General features: G+C 38.6%; 1 protein-coding gene across 1 annotated transcript in view; it reads right to left on the bottom strand.

The window, feature by feature from the left end:
• DYTN (dystrotelin) overlaps positions 1-13887 on the bottom strand; it is a 44133-nt gene that overhangs the window by 11255 nt on the left and 18991 nt on the right. The window lies entirely within an intron of this gene.

The following is a 13887-nucleotide window of genomic DNA, read 5'->3' as shown; positions in this document are numbered from 1 at the left end:
TGTTCTCCCCTCAGAGTTGGCTCTTTTGGCCCCCAATGCCTCCTTCCCCCAGGTTCTTGCCCAGCTCATCCCCTCATCTTTAAGTCTTTGGTCACCATCATACTCTCAGTGAGGCTCTCCCTCACTGCTCTACTTGAAACTGCAAACCAGAACTCCTAACCTCGCCTCCATCACCTCCCATCTCCTTCCCTAGTCCTTCCCATCTCCTTGTCTCCATGGATTTTTGCCATGTCTAATTGCTACAGAACATGATGTGATCTTAGATTTTGACTTAGTCTTGAGACTTCAGACTTCTACACAGTCACTTTATATGACATACTACCTGTTTTACTTGTTATTTTACTTATATCTTACTTACTCTATTACTAATTGTTTATTGTCTCTTTATTCTGGCAACTTTTTTTCTGTTTTGCTTCTTGCCATATCCCCAGGCCCAGGCCTAAACTAGTTCCTGTTACAGTGTATGTATACAGTGAAAATTTGCTTTCTAAAGTACAGTCTTATTCTTTGACCAGTGCTGTGGTCATATTTGTGGAAGTTGTAGAAATGGGCTCCCTGGTAGGAAATGCAACAACATTTCTCAATGTTAGAGCCTTTGAAATTCTTAATTGCCACAGATCTTGGAGAGGTCTTGGAATTTAGCTGGGGCTCCTATCCAAAGCAGGCATCTCTAAAAGATGGCTCTCAAACTTCCAGGCAGCCACACAGGTGAAAAAGGAGTCTGATTCTAAAATCCTTGATTGTAATTGGAGTTTCAAGCACTTCTTTATGATGGACTTTTCAGAAAGGAGTCAGCCCAGGGATTTTATATAGCAGACAACAAAGAAACATTCTCAGAAGGCCTCTCTAGACAGTATTTTCTATACTTAGAGTGTTGTGCTTGTTATGACCAGTAGTGACATCAGTTTATCTTTCTCCCATGCTGTCTATCACCCACATCCCCTTCCTCCTTTCTGGCCCATCCACCATGTTTGAACATCTAGAAGACATGCGTTCCCATCCTTCCACAATCCAGGTGAAAGTAGGGAAAGCCCTATGAGAAGTGCAGCTCTTTTCTACTCTGTTTTTTGTTTGTTTGTTTGTTTTAGTGGAGAAATCCTCGGAGAGTCTCCAGTGAACATGATTTACCCAATGCCAATATTTCCAGCAACTGGGAGCCCCATACTTTCAAGGTAAATATCCACTGTTAACAAAACAGTTTAGATTATTTGAGAAATAATTCCTTTCAAATGATCTGAAATCTGTCTTTCCAAACTTTTACATCTTTATATGCAGTTCTGCTTCTTGGAGCTAAGGAGCTTGAATCTCCCATGTACCAGGTCTTCAAATAAACACAAAGGCAAGTTAATTCACCAGGCGAGTTAATCGCACACAGAGCAGTGGAACATTACTTTTCTTGATCAGCACCTAGCATAGAGTAATAAATAGATAACTAATAATTGAATGATACTCTTTCTTGTAATGTAGTCTGAGACTGCATTGCTTTTTAAATCATCAGTGACAAATTGTGGGCTGTTACTGAACTTACAGTTGACTATATATCTCAGGTCTTTCCACGCTATTTGTTGTGAACCTGGGCCTATAATTGTAGGATTTGCATTTAATCTTTTAAAATTTGGTCTTTATTAATTGTCCCACCATTCCAGACTGATATCTTAGTGATTCAAGACTGTCATTTAGCTTATTATCTATGCCTTTTGGTATCATGTCACACACATTTGGATGCATGCTCTCTACTATTTTATCCAGATCATTGATAAAAATAATGGGGCAGACAGGAATAGGGATAAAGCCTTCACATAGATTTTACTCACTAATCAGGCTCACACTGGTATTCTTTGTGTTGATAAATATCTTACTAGGAGACCAATGGTGTATGTAGTGGGTATGAATTATATAAAAGGAAATCATCTAGTTTAAAATAATTGTTTGAAGTAATTATTTTAAGAATTAAGTTTTAAAGAATTAAATTTCAAACTTTCCTTTTTATTTCTACATTTTAAGTTTCAAAATTGCCTTTTTATTCCTATATTATTTTCCTTAATTTTATTTTTAATTTATTTTTCTTATACCATGAAAAAGATCAAAATTATTTTTAACATTTAAATTATTATTAAATTACTTTAAAAGTGTTATTAAGCTTCTTTTCATGAGTTACCACAAAATTTTAAAATGTTCGTTATTTTTCATACCTTTGCATTGTGAAGCACATCTCATCATATATATATATATAATATATATATATATATATATATACATACATACACATATATATTAGATGCTCAGTAAATTTATTGATGACCTATTTTTATTTTAATACATATTTATTAATATATATTTACTCATTAATTTATTGAGCACCTACTAGATACCAAGCATTGTGCTTGCAAACAAAGGTCTTCCCTCAGGGGGACCTTCTTATTGAGGAGCCAGGAATTTTGTCTTCTAAAGGAATGACAACATGATACAGGAACTCAAGGGATGATTAGTCCTGGGACTTCCCTGCCTGGTGGTCCAGTGGTTAAGACTCCATGCTCCCAATGCAGAGGGCCTGGGTTCCATCCCTGGTCAGGGAACTAGATCCTGCATGTTGCAACTAAAAGATCCTGCATACCACAACTAAAGATCCCGCTTGCTGCAACTAAGACCTGGCACAGCCAAATAAATAAATAATTTTTTAAAGGAATAATTAGTCCTTTGAGACACAATAAGATGGTAGACAGTTTCCAGCCAGCATAGTAAATCTTTGAGAAAGTTAGATACTGTTGGAGAAATGTACTGATTTATTTTAGAAGCCATAAGACACACACAAGACACACACAATACTTCACTGAAAATGCTTAACCAAATTTCAAGGAATAAAATCACTCAATCAAAACCCCAAACTTAATGTAATTATCTGGGTGGTTTTAGTTATACTTAACTACTCAAATAGAGTCAAAGCCCCGTTTTACCTTCATACTGGAATCATAGCATTTCTCTGTTTAAGGAATGTCTTCCAAATTAAAGAGAAAAAAAGAGCACTGTAAAAACTTTGTAGAATTTCTTCCTCTAAAAGCGAAGCAAAATGCTATTGATGTGTCTCTGCTGTTAGTATTTGTCCACACATGGTTCCTACCTTCTGTCCCTATGGAGAGCATTAATGGATTCGTGAGTCCTCCACAGTTCATTCCTAATGCTGACTATGGTCTAGAGAAGCGAGAAATAGAGAAAATAAGTTTTTGGGTTGAATTTAACCCATATTCCTAAAAATTCATAATAACATGATAATGATATTTCAAAAAAATTTCTTTTTCAAAAAGTGACTGGTGGGCTTCCCTGGTGGGACAGTGGTTGAGAGTCCGCCTGCCGATGCAGGGGACACGGGTTTGTGCCCCGGTCCGGGAAGATCCCACATGCCGCGGAGCGGCTGGGCCCGTGAGCCATGGCCGCTGAGCCTGGGCGTCCGGAGCCTGTGCTCCGCAACAGGAGAGGCCACAATAGTGAGAGGCCCGCGTACGGCAAAAAAAAAAAAAAAAAAAAAAAAAAAGTAATAGTAGTCTTTTGCCCGAGTTAGGCTGCTGCTCAGAACGTCTCCTTCTCTAAAGGCATCTGCAAAAAGCAGTTGGGTTATTTTATTTCTCTTGGCTCAAGAAATCTTTCACTTCTACCTTCCACCTTCTACTGAGAGTTTCTTATCTTTCCATTGCTTGCGTACGGGGACTCATCACTACTCTTTGCATTCACCAAGTCTCTTTGAGTTAATAATGATCAGCTCAGTTCTCATCTAGGATTTTCTCACCAAACCTTATCTCTCAAATCACAGTCTGGTTCCTGAATTGCACCCCAAGAGCAAGTCCTGACCTGACCCAGCCTGGCTCAGGCTCCTGGGGCACCATGTACCAGCCCGTGGCACCCACTCATCTGAACGGGAGGTTGGATTTCATTACTCTACATTTATAAGCAGCTGTGGCTTTACTCTGTGGCCTTTTCTCCTCCCTACAAATGATCTGAAGAGGGACTGGCCACCTTGAGAACATTCTTCCATGGGAACAGCCTACAAGAGGAAGAGAGTAGGGAAGGGAGAAAAAGTGAGCTACAGACTTGAAGTCACATTCTCTGGTTGTTACATGCTCTTTGTGGCCCTTCTGAGTGACCGGTGCCTCTCTGCCTCTTCATTCAAATATTCAAACAGTTTCTACATGCCTAGCATAGATCACTTTGAATCAGTGAGCTTTACATCATTAATATCAATGTTATCATATGGTACATATCGTTATGCAACTGAGAAGCATTTCAGGTTAGCACATATGGACCTACCGTGGTATATCCAGAGAATAGATACCATGGTTTATTTAGTCATTTGCAATGGAAAGACACTAAGCTATTTTCAACTTTTCAGAATTATAAGCAATGTTGCAATGAACAAAGTGGTACATGCCTCCTTGTGCATACATGTGCAAGGTTCCCAGGTTTTAAGTTTAATAGATACTAACAATTTGCCTTCTTTGGGCACACACATGTACGAATATTTGAATATTTGGATGCATAGTATAAGGTCTGCAAAGATATACCCCAAAGAGATTACCTCTGGAAAACTCGGGACCAGATGTGGGCTGGGAATTAGGGCTGAAAAGGACTTTACTCTTATCTGTAGTATTTTAACTTTCTTTAAGGCAAACAGATTCAGGTCTTATTTGTATAATTAAAAACGTTTTTCTTTTGAATCAAAGAAAGAAATGTATTACATACAAAAGATAGGCTGTAGCAACTTTAAAAATGAGAAAGAGGTGACAGGGAGTAAAAAGAAAGTGAAATAAAGGAGGGAAAGCAAAACCTCTTTTAAATTTCTTGCCTCAGAACAAAGCAATGTTAAAGTGAAACAACCTGTCTCATTGTGAAAATGGCCTTTTTTCTTCTTTTATTCGAAGCAGGAAATGGAGCAGCTCTTCATTTGTCCCCACACATGTAACTCCTGCTCTCTGCCGGGCACTCCAGCCAGAGGCGTTCTTGGATGTGCAGTGAGGGGTGTCTGAGTGGTGCAGCTGCATGAGCTGCTGATGAAAACGCACACAGACCTGAAAAACCTCACCCAGAGGCAGTGCATAGGCTGCTCATTCCTGGGTGGTCACAAGACTTACTCTCCTCTTCACACTTCTACCAGGAGCAACTGCAGTATGAGAACTCGAATTTCTCTTTGATGATTGAAAAACATCACAGATGATCATATTTTGAAGACCTCCCTTAGGATCTGACTGTACTGATTACAATGATGAAGGGACACCTACAAGTGGAGTTGCACATGGGAGGGCAAGTCAACAACTGATTGAAAACATGATAAAGGAGTTGCAGACCGTACGCTTAAAAAAAAAAAAAAAGAAGCATTTCTAATTCCTTTGATGAAAAAAATTTCACTGAGATTTTTAAAAAAAGTTTCTTCCCTCTTATGTTTCTTTCACTTTCCTCTCTCATCTCTTCCCTTTGAAAATTCCTGAACATTTTCTTTATGTACAGATGAACTAATTTTCCCTTTTTCCCTACTTTTTAATTACATTGAATCTTAGACAGTGAAGAGTCAAGTTAAGGTATTGTGGGCAGAAGAAAGCCTTGTCTGTAAGTAAGCTATATTTAGAAGTTTCGGGCAGAGACTTGGTATCTATGGACACTGGAGTAATTTAAAAATATCAAAATTGAATACAGCTTCCCTTTAGGATGTAGACTTGGGAAGAGTCCCCTCAAAGCTAAACTTTATCCGTTAATTGTGCCTTAATTGTTCTTTTCCCCTTCGGACTCACCTGATGATGTGTGCTACTGCCGTTGGTTTGTTGAGCCAGAGATACTCTTTGAGGTATTTGTTTGAAGGCCTCTGTGGCTGCTGTTTCTACTGGTCTAGTTGGACTTACATACCTTGGTGCTTCAGATCTATTGTACTGAATGGAGAGCCTGTTATAAAAGTAGAATTTTATGAGAGGTTGTAATAATTTTTAATGATCAGGTATGACATTGAGGAGAGTCTTTTTAGAAAATGTCAAATCAGCTAGTCAATTTAATATCCCAAAATAGCAATAAAGTAGTTCAACTTTTTCCTCTGTGCTCTTTTCCAACTACTTAGTTGATATAGAGCTAAATAGCCAATAATAGGAACAAAAATTCCATTTCCCTCCTTCTTGATAATCTAAAAATGAGAATGCAGAGAAGTTCAGGGATGACTACAGAAAATCCCCCAGGTCATCTTGTCCAGGTCAGATACTAGGGGTTCTAAGTGCAGATGTGTGTTTATTATGTCATATCTAAAAGAGCGTAGAATAGACTAGTTTAAGGTCAGGCATATTCCATTTTATACAATTCCATTTAATTTCGTTCCCTTATTCAAAAACTATTTGAAGCATCTTACCATCTTGAGTTATTGCAGATAAAAAGACTTCTTTTAAAAAAAGCAGAGAACTCCCTGCTCACAGAGACTTTACATGTAATGAACAGACAAATACACAATCATTTCTGACATAGTGCGATTATTTCTACAGAATGCAATGAGAGTATAGGGAAAGAAGCGATTACTCTGGTACACTTTAATTATGTGTTTAAGGAGTGGGCACTTTGGGGTAGAAAAAAGCATAACCCATGACTTCTTTGTCACACAGCTTCTGAGTAACACACTCTATTCCTACCCCATCTCAAATCATTTTAACACCTTGGAGTTGTTCAACACCATCTTCTGCGTTCACACAGATGCTTACAAACAGCAAAGTACGTATTGAATTTGTTTTTGAAACAAAAATGGCATCATTCCATACACATAATTCTGCCACTTGCCTTTTTCTCTTAATGTATGATTATGAATGCCCTCTAGTATAGTAGATAGGTGCTAACATTTGTCCTTAAGTAGATTCACTATGTTCTCTTGTATGTTGTATCGTATATAATCGACCATTTATCTACCAGTGGATCTTCAGTTTGTTTGTTTAGTGCCCCACCCTCCAATGCTACAACGTTTATCTTATTTTCTATGTAGTAATGCTCTTGTTCCTATAGGACAGAGTTCCAAAAATGGATCAAGGGCCAAATCTTGTGTACATTTTTATGTTTAGTAGGTACCATTCTTCTAAAGCCAATCTCTCCGCATGTGCATAGATTCCATCCCCCCTTGGCTGCCGAATGACATTGCTCCAACAATTCCCCTCTCTTGCACCAGATCATCAAGTTTTCCTGCTACAAACTCATCCCCTTCAGTATACTAACACGACGTTATTTTCCCCATCATAACCAAACATTTCTCTTAACTTCAGATACTCTACTACCTACACTAGCTCTTTGTTCCCCCTATAGCAAAAAAAAATCCTGGAAAGAATTTTCTTGTTTGGTGTCTTGAATTCCTCAACTCTCATTCTCTCTTAAACTGCCTCTGGTCTGATTTTTTTCTACAACCACTGTCCTACAATACTCTTTTTGAGGTCATCAGTGAGTTCCTCAGTGCTAAATCCAAAGGTCAATTCTTACTTGATCCAGCAGCAGCATTTGACACTGTAGACCATGCCCTCCTCCCTGAAACACTCTCTTTACCTGTCTTCCAGGATTCCTCATTCTTGGTTTTCCTCTTGCCTCATCCATCACTCTTTCTCAGCCTCCCTTGCTGGTTTTTCACCTTCTCTCCAACTGTGTCATGTGGAGTGTCCCATGATTCAGTTCTCGGTTTTCCTCTCTTCTCCATCTACACTGTCTATTTGGTGATCTCATACAATCCCATGGCTTTAAAAACCATGTATGTCGGGCTTCCCTGGTGGCGCAGTGGTTGAAAGTCCGCCTGCCGAGGAAGGGGACACGGGTTCGTGCCCTGGTCCGGGAAGATCCCACATGCCGCGGAGCGGCTGGGCCCGTGAGCCATGGCCGCTGAGCCTGCGCGTCCGGAGCCTGTGCTCCACAACGGGAGAGGCCACAACAGTGAGAGGCCCGCGTACCGCAAAAAAAAAAAAAGAAAAACAAAAACAAACATGTATGTCAAAAATTCACAAATTTGATCTCCAATAGACTTTCTCCCAAATTCTGGACACGAATGGAAAACTGCCTACTCAACATCTCCATGTGGATGTCTGAGAGACACGTCAATTCTCAACATGTTCCAAACTGAACTCCTGATCTTGCCCTATGATTCTGTTCCACCGATAGCCTCCCCCATTTCAGATGACAGCAACTTTATCCTTCTACTTAATATAGCACCACCATGACCATACATCTAGTATATGCACAAGAATTTACCTCTAGATCTGAGGAAGAGAATATAAATTTTATGAATTGATTCAAGTATATAAGGAACCCTAATATATGACAAAGTTGGTATCTCATTGAAGTGGGAAAAGATAGATTGGTTATCCACCTGAAAGAAAGCAAGCTAGACCTTTGCTAAAATAAATTTCAAATGGGTTGAACATTTAAATTAAAATTCAAAATAGAAACATTAGGAAAAAATTTAGGAAAATATTTATATAGCCTTGCTTCTACGCTGCCCCCTTTAGGCTATTGTCAGTATTTCCTCCTTCGCTCCGTTCAGCCACACTAGCTTCCTTGCTGTTCTTTGGAGCTGCCAGGCACATTCCTGTGTGTGTCTCAGTTAGCGGTATGCTTTTGCAGGTACCTGTAAGATTCACTCCCTCACCTCCTTAAATTTGCTACCAACACTCCCTCTAAGTCTTGCTCTCTCTTACCTGGCTCTTCGTTCTTTCTTTTACTTTAGTACTTTTAGCTTCTAATATATTATTATAATTCATGTATATGCCTATTTTTAATTGTCTAGTTTCCCCAGTAGAATGAAAGCTCCTTGAGATCTTCATCTCTTTTGTTCCCTGATATATCCCAAGTGCCTAGAAGAGTGTTCACTAAAGATTTATTGAATGAATTATTTTTCAGATTATTTTCTGAAAAGTCTATAGCCATTTGTACTTCAACCAAATGTCAAGGGCACCTAATTTCTTCCATGTTCACCAGCGCTGGACGTTATTCATTTACTCTTTGCCATTCTGTTAAAGAAAGTGATAATATCTCATTGGTCCTTTCATTGGCATTTGTCTAACCACTAGTTAAGATGAGCATATCTTTGTGTGTTTCATGGCCATGTGGAATTCCTCTTCTGTGATTTTGCCTATTTATATACTTGGGGTCTTTTCCTCCTTGCCCTCACTCTCCTCTTCCTCATTTTCTTCTTCCTTATTTCCGTTTCCTTCTCCTCTTCCTTCTTCTTTTCCTCTTCCTCTTCTTCATCTTCTCCTTCTCCTTCTTCTTCTTTTTCAGTTTTTCCTATCAGTTTGTAGGGACCTTTCCATAGCATAGTTTATCCTCTTAGTGAAAATATTTTTCCAAGTCTGAGACGTAGTTTTGATTTTGTTTATAATATCATTTACCATGAGAAAATGTCTACATTCGCATGTCGTCATATATATGTGTCTTTCTATTACTTCATGATTCCTTATTTTGTTGTCTTGCTTAGAAAGGTCTCCTCTAACCCCAGGTTTCCTAAATTTTTCTAATATTTTTATTTTAAACTATTTTTACATTTAAACTTCAATCAATTTGGAATTTATTTTCGTTTATGGGGCAAAACAATGGATACCTGATGGATAGCCAGTTATGCATCTTTTTCCACTGAACTGAAATACCACCTTTCTCATATGTTAGGCTCTCATTTATGCTTGGATCATTAATCAAATTTTGTATTCTTATCCTCAGATCAATATACCCATTTCTGATTTATACTATATTATTTGGTCATGGTGGCTCTAGAGTAAGTTTTAACGTCTGTTCAAGAACAACCCTTCTCACAATTTTTTTTTAACATCTTTATTGGAGTATAATTGCTTTACAATGTTGTGTTAGTTTCTGCTGTATAACAAAATGAATCAGCTATATGTATACATATATCCCCATATCCCCTCCCTCCCACCCTCCCTATCCCACCCCTCTAGGTGGTCACAAAGCACCGAGCTGATCTCCCTGTGCTATGCAGCTGCTTCCCACTAGCTATCTGTTTTACATTTGGTAGTGTATATATTTCCATGCCACTCTCTCACTTCGTCCCAGCTTACCCTTCCCCCTCCCCATGTCCTCAAGTCCATCCTCTACGTCTGCGTCTTTATTCCTGTCCTGCCCCTCTCACTATTTTTTATTTCCACAATTTTAAATATCCTTGTACCTTTATTATTTCAACATGTCTTCAAATTTATTTTATCTTATTTAAAAAACATCATGATTCTATTTGGAAATGCATTTAATTTAAATGCAGTTCATTCTTATTATCCATGGTAGCTATGCTCTTTGCAGTCATGTGAACAATGAATTAGTGGAAACTGAACGATGGCTCCTGGGGGAAACACAGGGTTAGGATCTTGGAAGTCTGTGGTCAGAAAATTTTCATCAACCTATCAATATATAACCTTGTTTTTCATGTGTTTCTTTTCTTTTCTTTTTTTATTAGTTATCTATTTTATACATATTAGTGTATATATGTCAATCCCAATCTCCCAATTCATCCCACCCCCCACCTCCCATGTGTTTCTGTTTAAAGATATATGTATACTGTTTAATGTTTACTGTTGATTCATTAACAGTGAACCCATGTAACTCGTGTCTGAACGAAGCTTATTTCACACATGTATTTTTTGTTAAGACATATCATAGCCTTCTCGTGCCTAGGAACACTAGCCAGCACTTCAGCACCATGTTTGGAGGTTATTTGCAACAGTGAAATCACCAACAAAAAGCACAAAAATGTGAAAAACATGGCACAAGATAGACTGTGTAAAGGACGTGTTTATACTACAAGGGCAGAAATCAGAAGGCAGGGTGTCACTCAGTTCTACCTCAGCTGTGCATCAGGCAACTCACATTATTTTGCCACTCTGTGCATGTCTGCAAATGACCAAAGAAGCATCGAGAGTACTGATTTTAAGGTTAATTTTTGAATCGTGTACATTGTTATGTTACTGTCTTCTCTTTTAGGAATTTGCTATGTTTCTCCCTTTTGCTCAGGTCTTATTTTCTGTATATTCAATCAAATATTACAGCTTTCCTTATATGGGTTTTGTATCTTTTTTGTTAATTATTTTCTAGTTTCTTTAAAAAATAATTTTACAGATATTGTAAACGGGATTTTTATAAAATTTCTAGCTAGCTATTGCTGATATAGTGAAGAGCTATTTGTGCATACATATTTTATTTTCCACCACTCAAAACCAATTAATTCTACAGTTTTTGCTAGAGTTACTTGTGGTTTCTTGGGGATTCACAATCATATTAGCTGTAAATGGAAATAATTTTGTGTGTTTTTTCACAGTTTTTATATTCTTTTTTAGTTTTTAGTATATTTGTAAGAATGTTCCCAAAAAATATAATAATAGTGGTGATATTTGGTACCTGGATTTCAGTTATGTTTTTGTAAGTGAAAATATTATCAGTGTAAGCTATTGCATGGAATCCACGTTAAAAGGAAGGAGGCTTATTAGGATGAAGAATGTTTGCTGAATCAATGAATGAATTCAATATTACCATTTGGCAATAACCATGAATCTCTTAGAAGATGGTCAGTACCAATGTGCCAACTTAATAGATAGCAAGGATATGATTTTACCTATTATCACAATGTAAAATAGTAATATTCCACATTAATTTCTCCTTGACCAATCACTAATCAGAATTTTTGAATTCATCAGTATCTAGGCTAAAGTTGAAATTATTCCATTAGAATTTTACTTTGGTGAACAACTCAATTGTACTCTGGTGAACAGAATATAACACACCAACATTTAAAGAACGTTTAGCTTTGCGTAGGACATGCAATTCCCTTTCCTCATCTTGTCTCCACAAATATTACTCCGGGAATAGGAAGGACAGGTGTTCCTTATTCTCAGGTGAAGAAACCAAGTCTTAGAAACAGTCCCCGAGGCCACACACAGAGTTGGCTGAGAACAAGACTTCTGCGTCTCTCTGTCAAAGGTTCAAACTTCACTAACTTCTTCCAACACTGGGTAATTACTCCTTGAGACACTTTCATACCCCATTCTAAAAGACCCACTTTATCAATCAATTCATTAATCCCTCCATCATGCATCCATCCATTTTATTACTCGGTCCGTCAGTCATTCAACAAACACTTATTGAGCATTTATCATATTCAGACATTTTTACAGATTCTGGAAATACAACTGGAGACAATAAAAGTTTCTTCCCCCGATGGAACTTACATTATCGAAAAAAAATTTTAAATAAAAGTGAAATTTGTATAACGTCAGATGCTGATGAAGTGCTTTGAAGAAAAATAAAGCAAGGGAGGAGGATTGCGAGTGCCAGAGTGGGGACGGGGGCTAAAATGATAAATGGGTGGTCAGGAAAGGCCTTAAGGATGAGATGACATTTGAGCAGAACTTTTGCAAGTATTTAGGAGGTAGGCATCAAGTCATACAGAGAAGTGGTCTAGGAACATGAATTCTTTTTTTGCAGTACGCGGGCCTCTCACTGTTGTGGCCTCTCCCATTGCGGAGCACAGGCTCCAGATGCGCAGGCTCAGCGGCCATGGCTCACGGGCCCAGCCGCTCCGCGGCATGTGGGATCTTCCCGGACCGGGGCACGAACCCGCGTCCCCTGAATCGGCAGGCGGACTCTCAACCACTGCGCCACCAGAGAAGCTCTAGGAATATGAATTCTTTAAAGTAAAGGTTTACGTCTTAAGAGTGGGGGGATCTGGCTTAGTCTCATGGGGAGGAGGGAGGAATCAGGGCTGGAGCACAGAGGTTGGTGGGGAGATGACACTGGAGAGGTTCCCAGGGTAGCTCAAACATGCAGGAGTTTTCTAAGTCATCTTACAACTTTTAGGTTTTAGCTTAAAAACAATGGGAAGCTAATGGAGGGGTTTAAGGCACAGAAGTTTGGGAAAAATGAGTGCGTGAGGAATGCCATCATATTCTGAATTTGTAAAAGATCAGGCAGGCTTCTGTGGCCAAAAGAAATGCACAGAAGAGCATGGATCTTTGTGTTCTATGAGCATGGAGGGATTTAGACAAGATCTCAAGTATTCAATAAATCCAGCTGGTTAATTGTCTTAATTTACTGTCACCCTGTCAGGGAAAGGTGAAATAAATGGCCTGAAGAAGACAGATGAATTGGCATCTGATATCTTTGTTTCTATTTTTTAATTTAAATTATTTGTACTCTATTAAAGCTATACATCAAGATGATATCCAAATTCTCGAACCTTAAGAATACATTGGGGCTCCCCTGGTGGCACAGTGGTTAAGAATCTGCCTGACAATGCAGGGTACACGGGTTACAGCCCTGGTCCGGGAAGATCCCACATGCCACGGAGCAACTAAGCCCGTGTGCCACAACTACTGAGCCTGCGCTCTAGAGCCCGTGAGCCACAACTACTGAGCCCACTTGCTACAACTACTGAAGCCGGCGCGCCTAGAGCCTGTGCTCTGCAACAAGAGAAGCCACTGCGATGAGAAGCCCGCGCACTGAAGAGTAGCCCCTGCTCGCCGCAACTAGAGAAAAGCCCACGCGCAGCAACGAAGACCCGATGCAACCAAAAATTAAAAAAAAAAAAAAAAAAAAGAATACATTGATAACCACCTGCTAGGAAAATGTGGTACAGGTATAAGGCATGGCATCTAATGCGAAGTCAACATGCATTTTTTTTCCCTTTAAAGAGCTGTAAAAATACATTAAATTATGCCAAACTGTAAAAAGTGACAAAATGACCACAGAAATAGGGTCTGGGATCGAGAAGGAAATATGCTGGTAGATGTCTGAGAAAAGTTTAGAGAATTACAAAAGAAATTAATAAATGAATACCAATTTGATTAAAGTGATCTATTCTTATACTTCTGGTAGATAAAATAAGAGTGAATGAATTATTCTGGGTTTTCT

The sequence above is a fragment of the Delphinapterus leucas genome, chromosome 8 (assembly GCF_059928025.1).
Source record: "Delphinapterus leucas isolate spDelLeu-1000000601 "Yukka" chromosome 8, BTC_Dleu_Yukka2, whole genome shotgun sequence".
NCBI classification, from domain to species: domain Eukaryota; kingdom Metazoa; phylum Chordata; class Mammalia; order Artiodactyla; family Monodontidae; genus Delphinapterus; species Delphinapterus leucas.
Note: the sequence above shows the minus strand (reverse complement) of the source record. Positions and strands in the feature narration are given on the sequence as shown.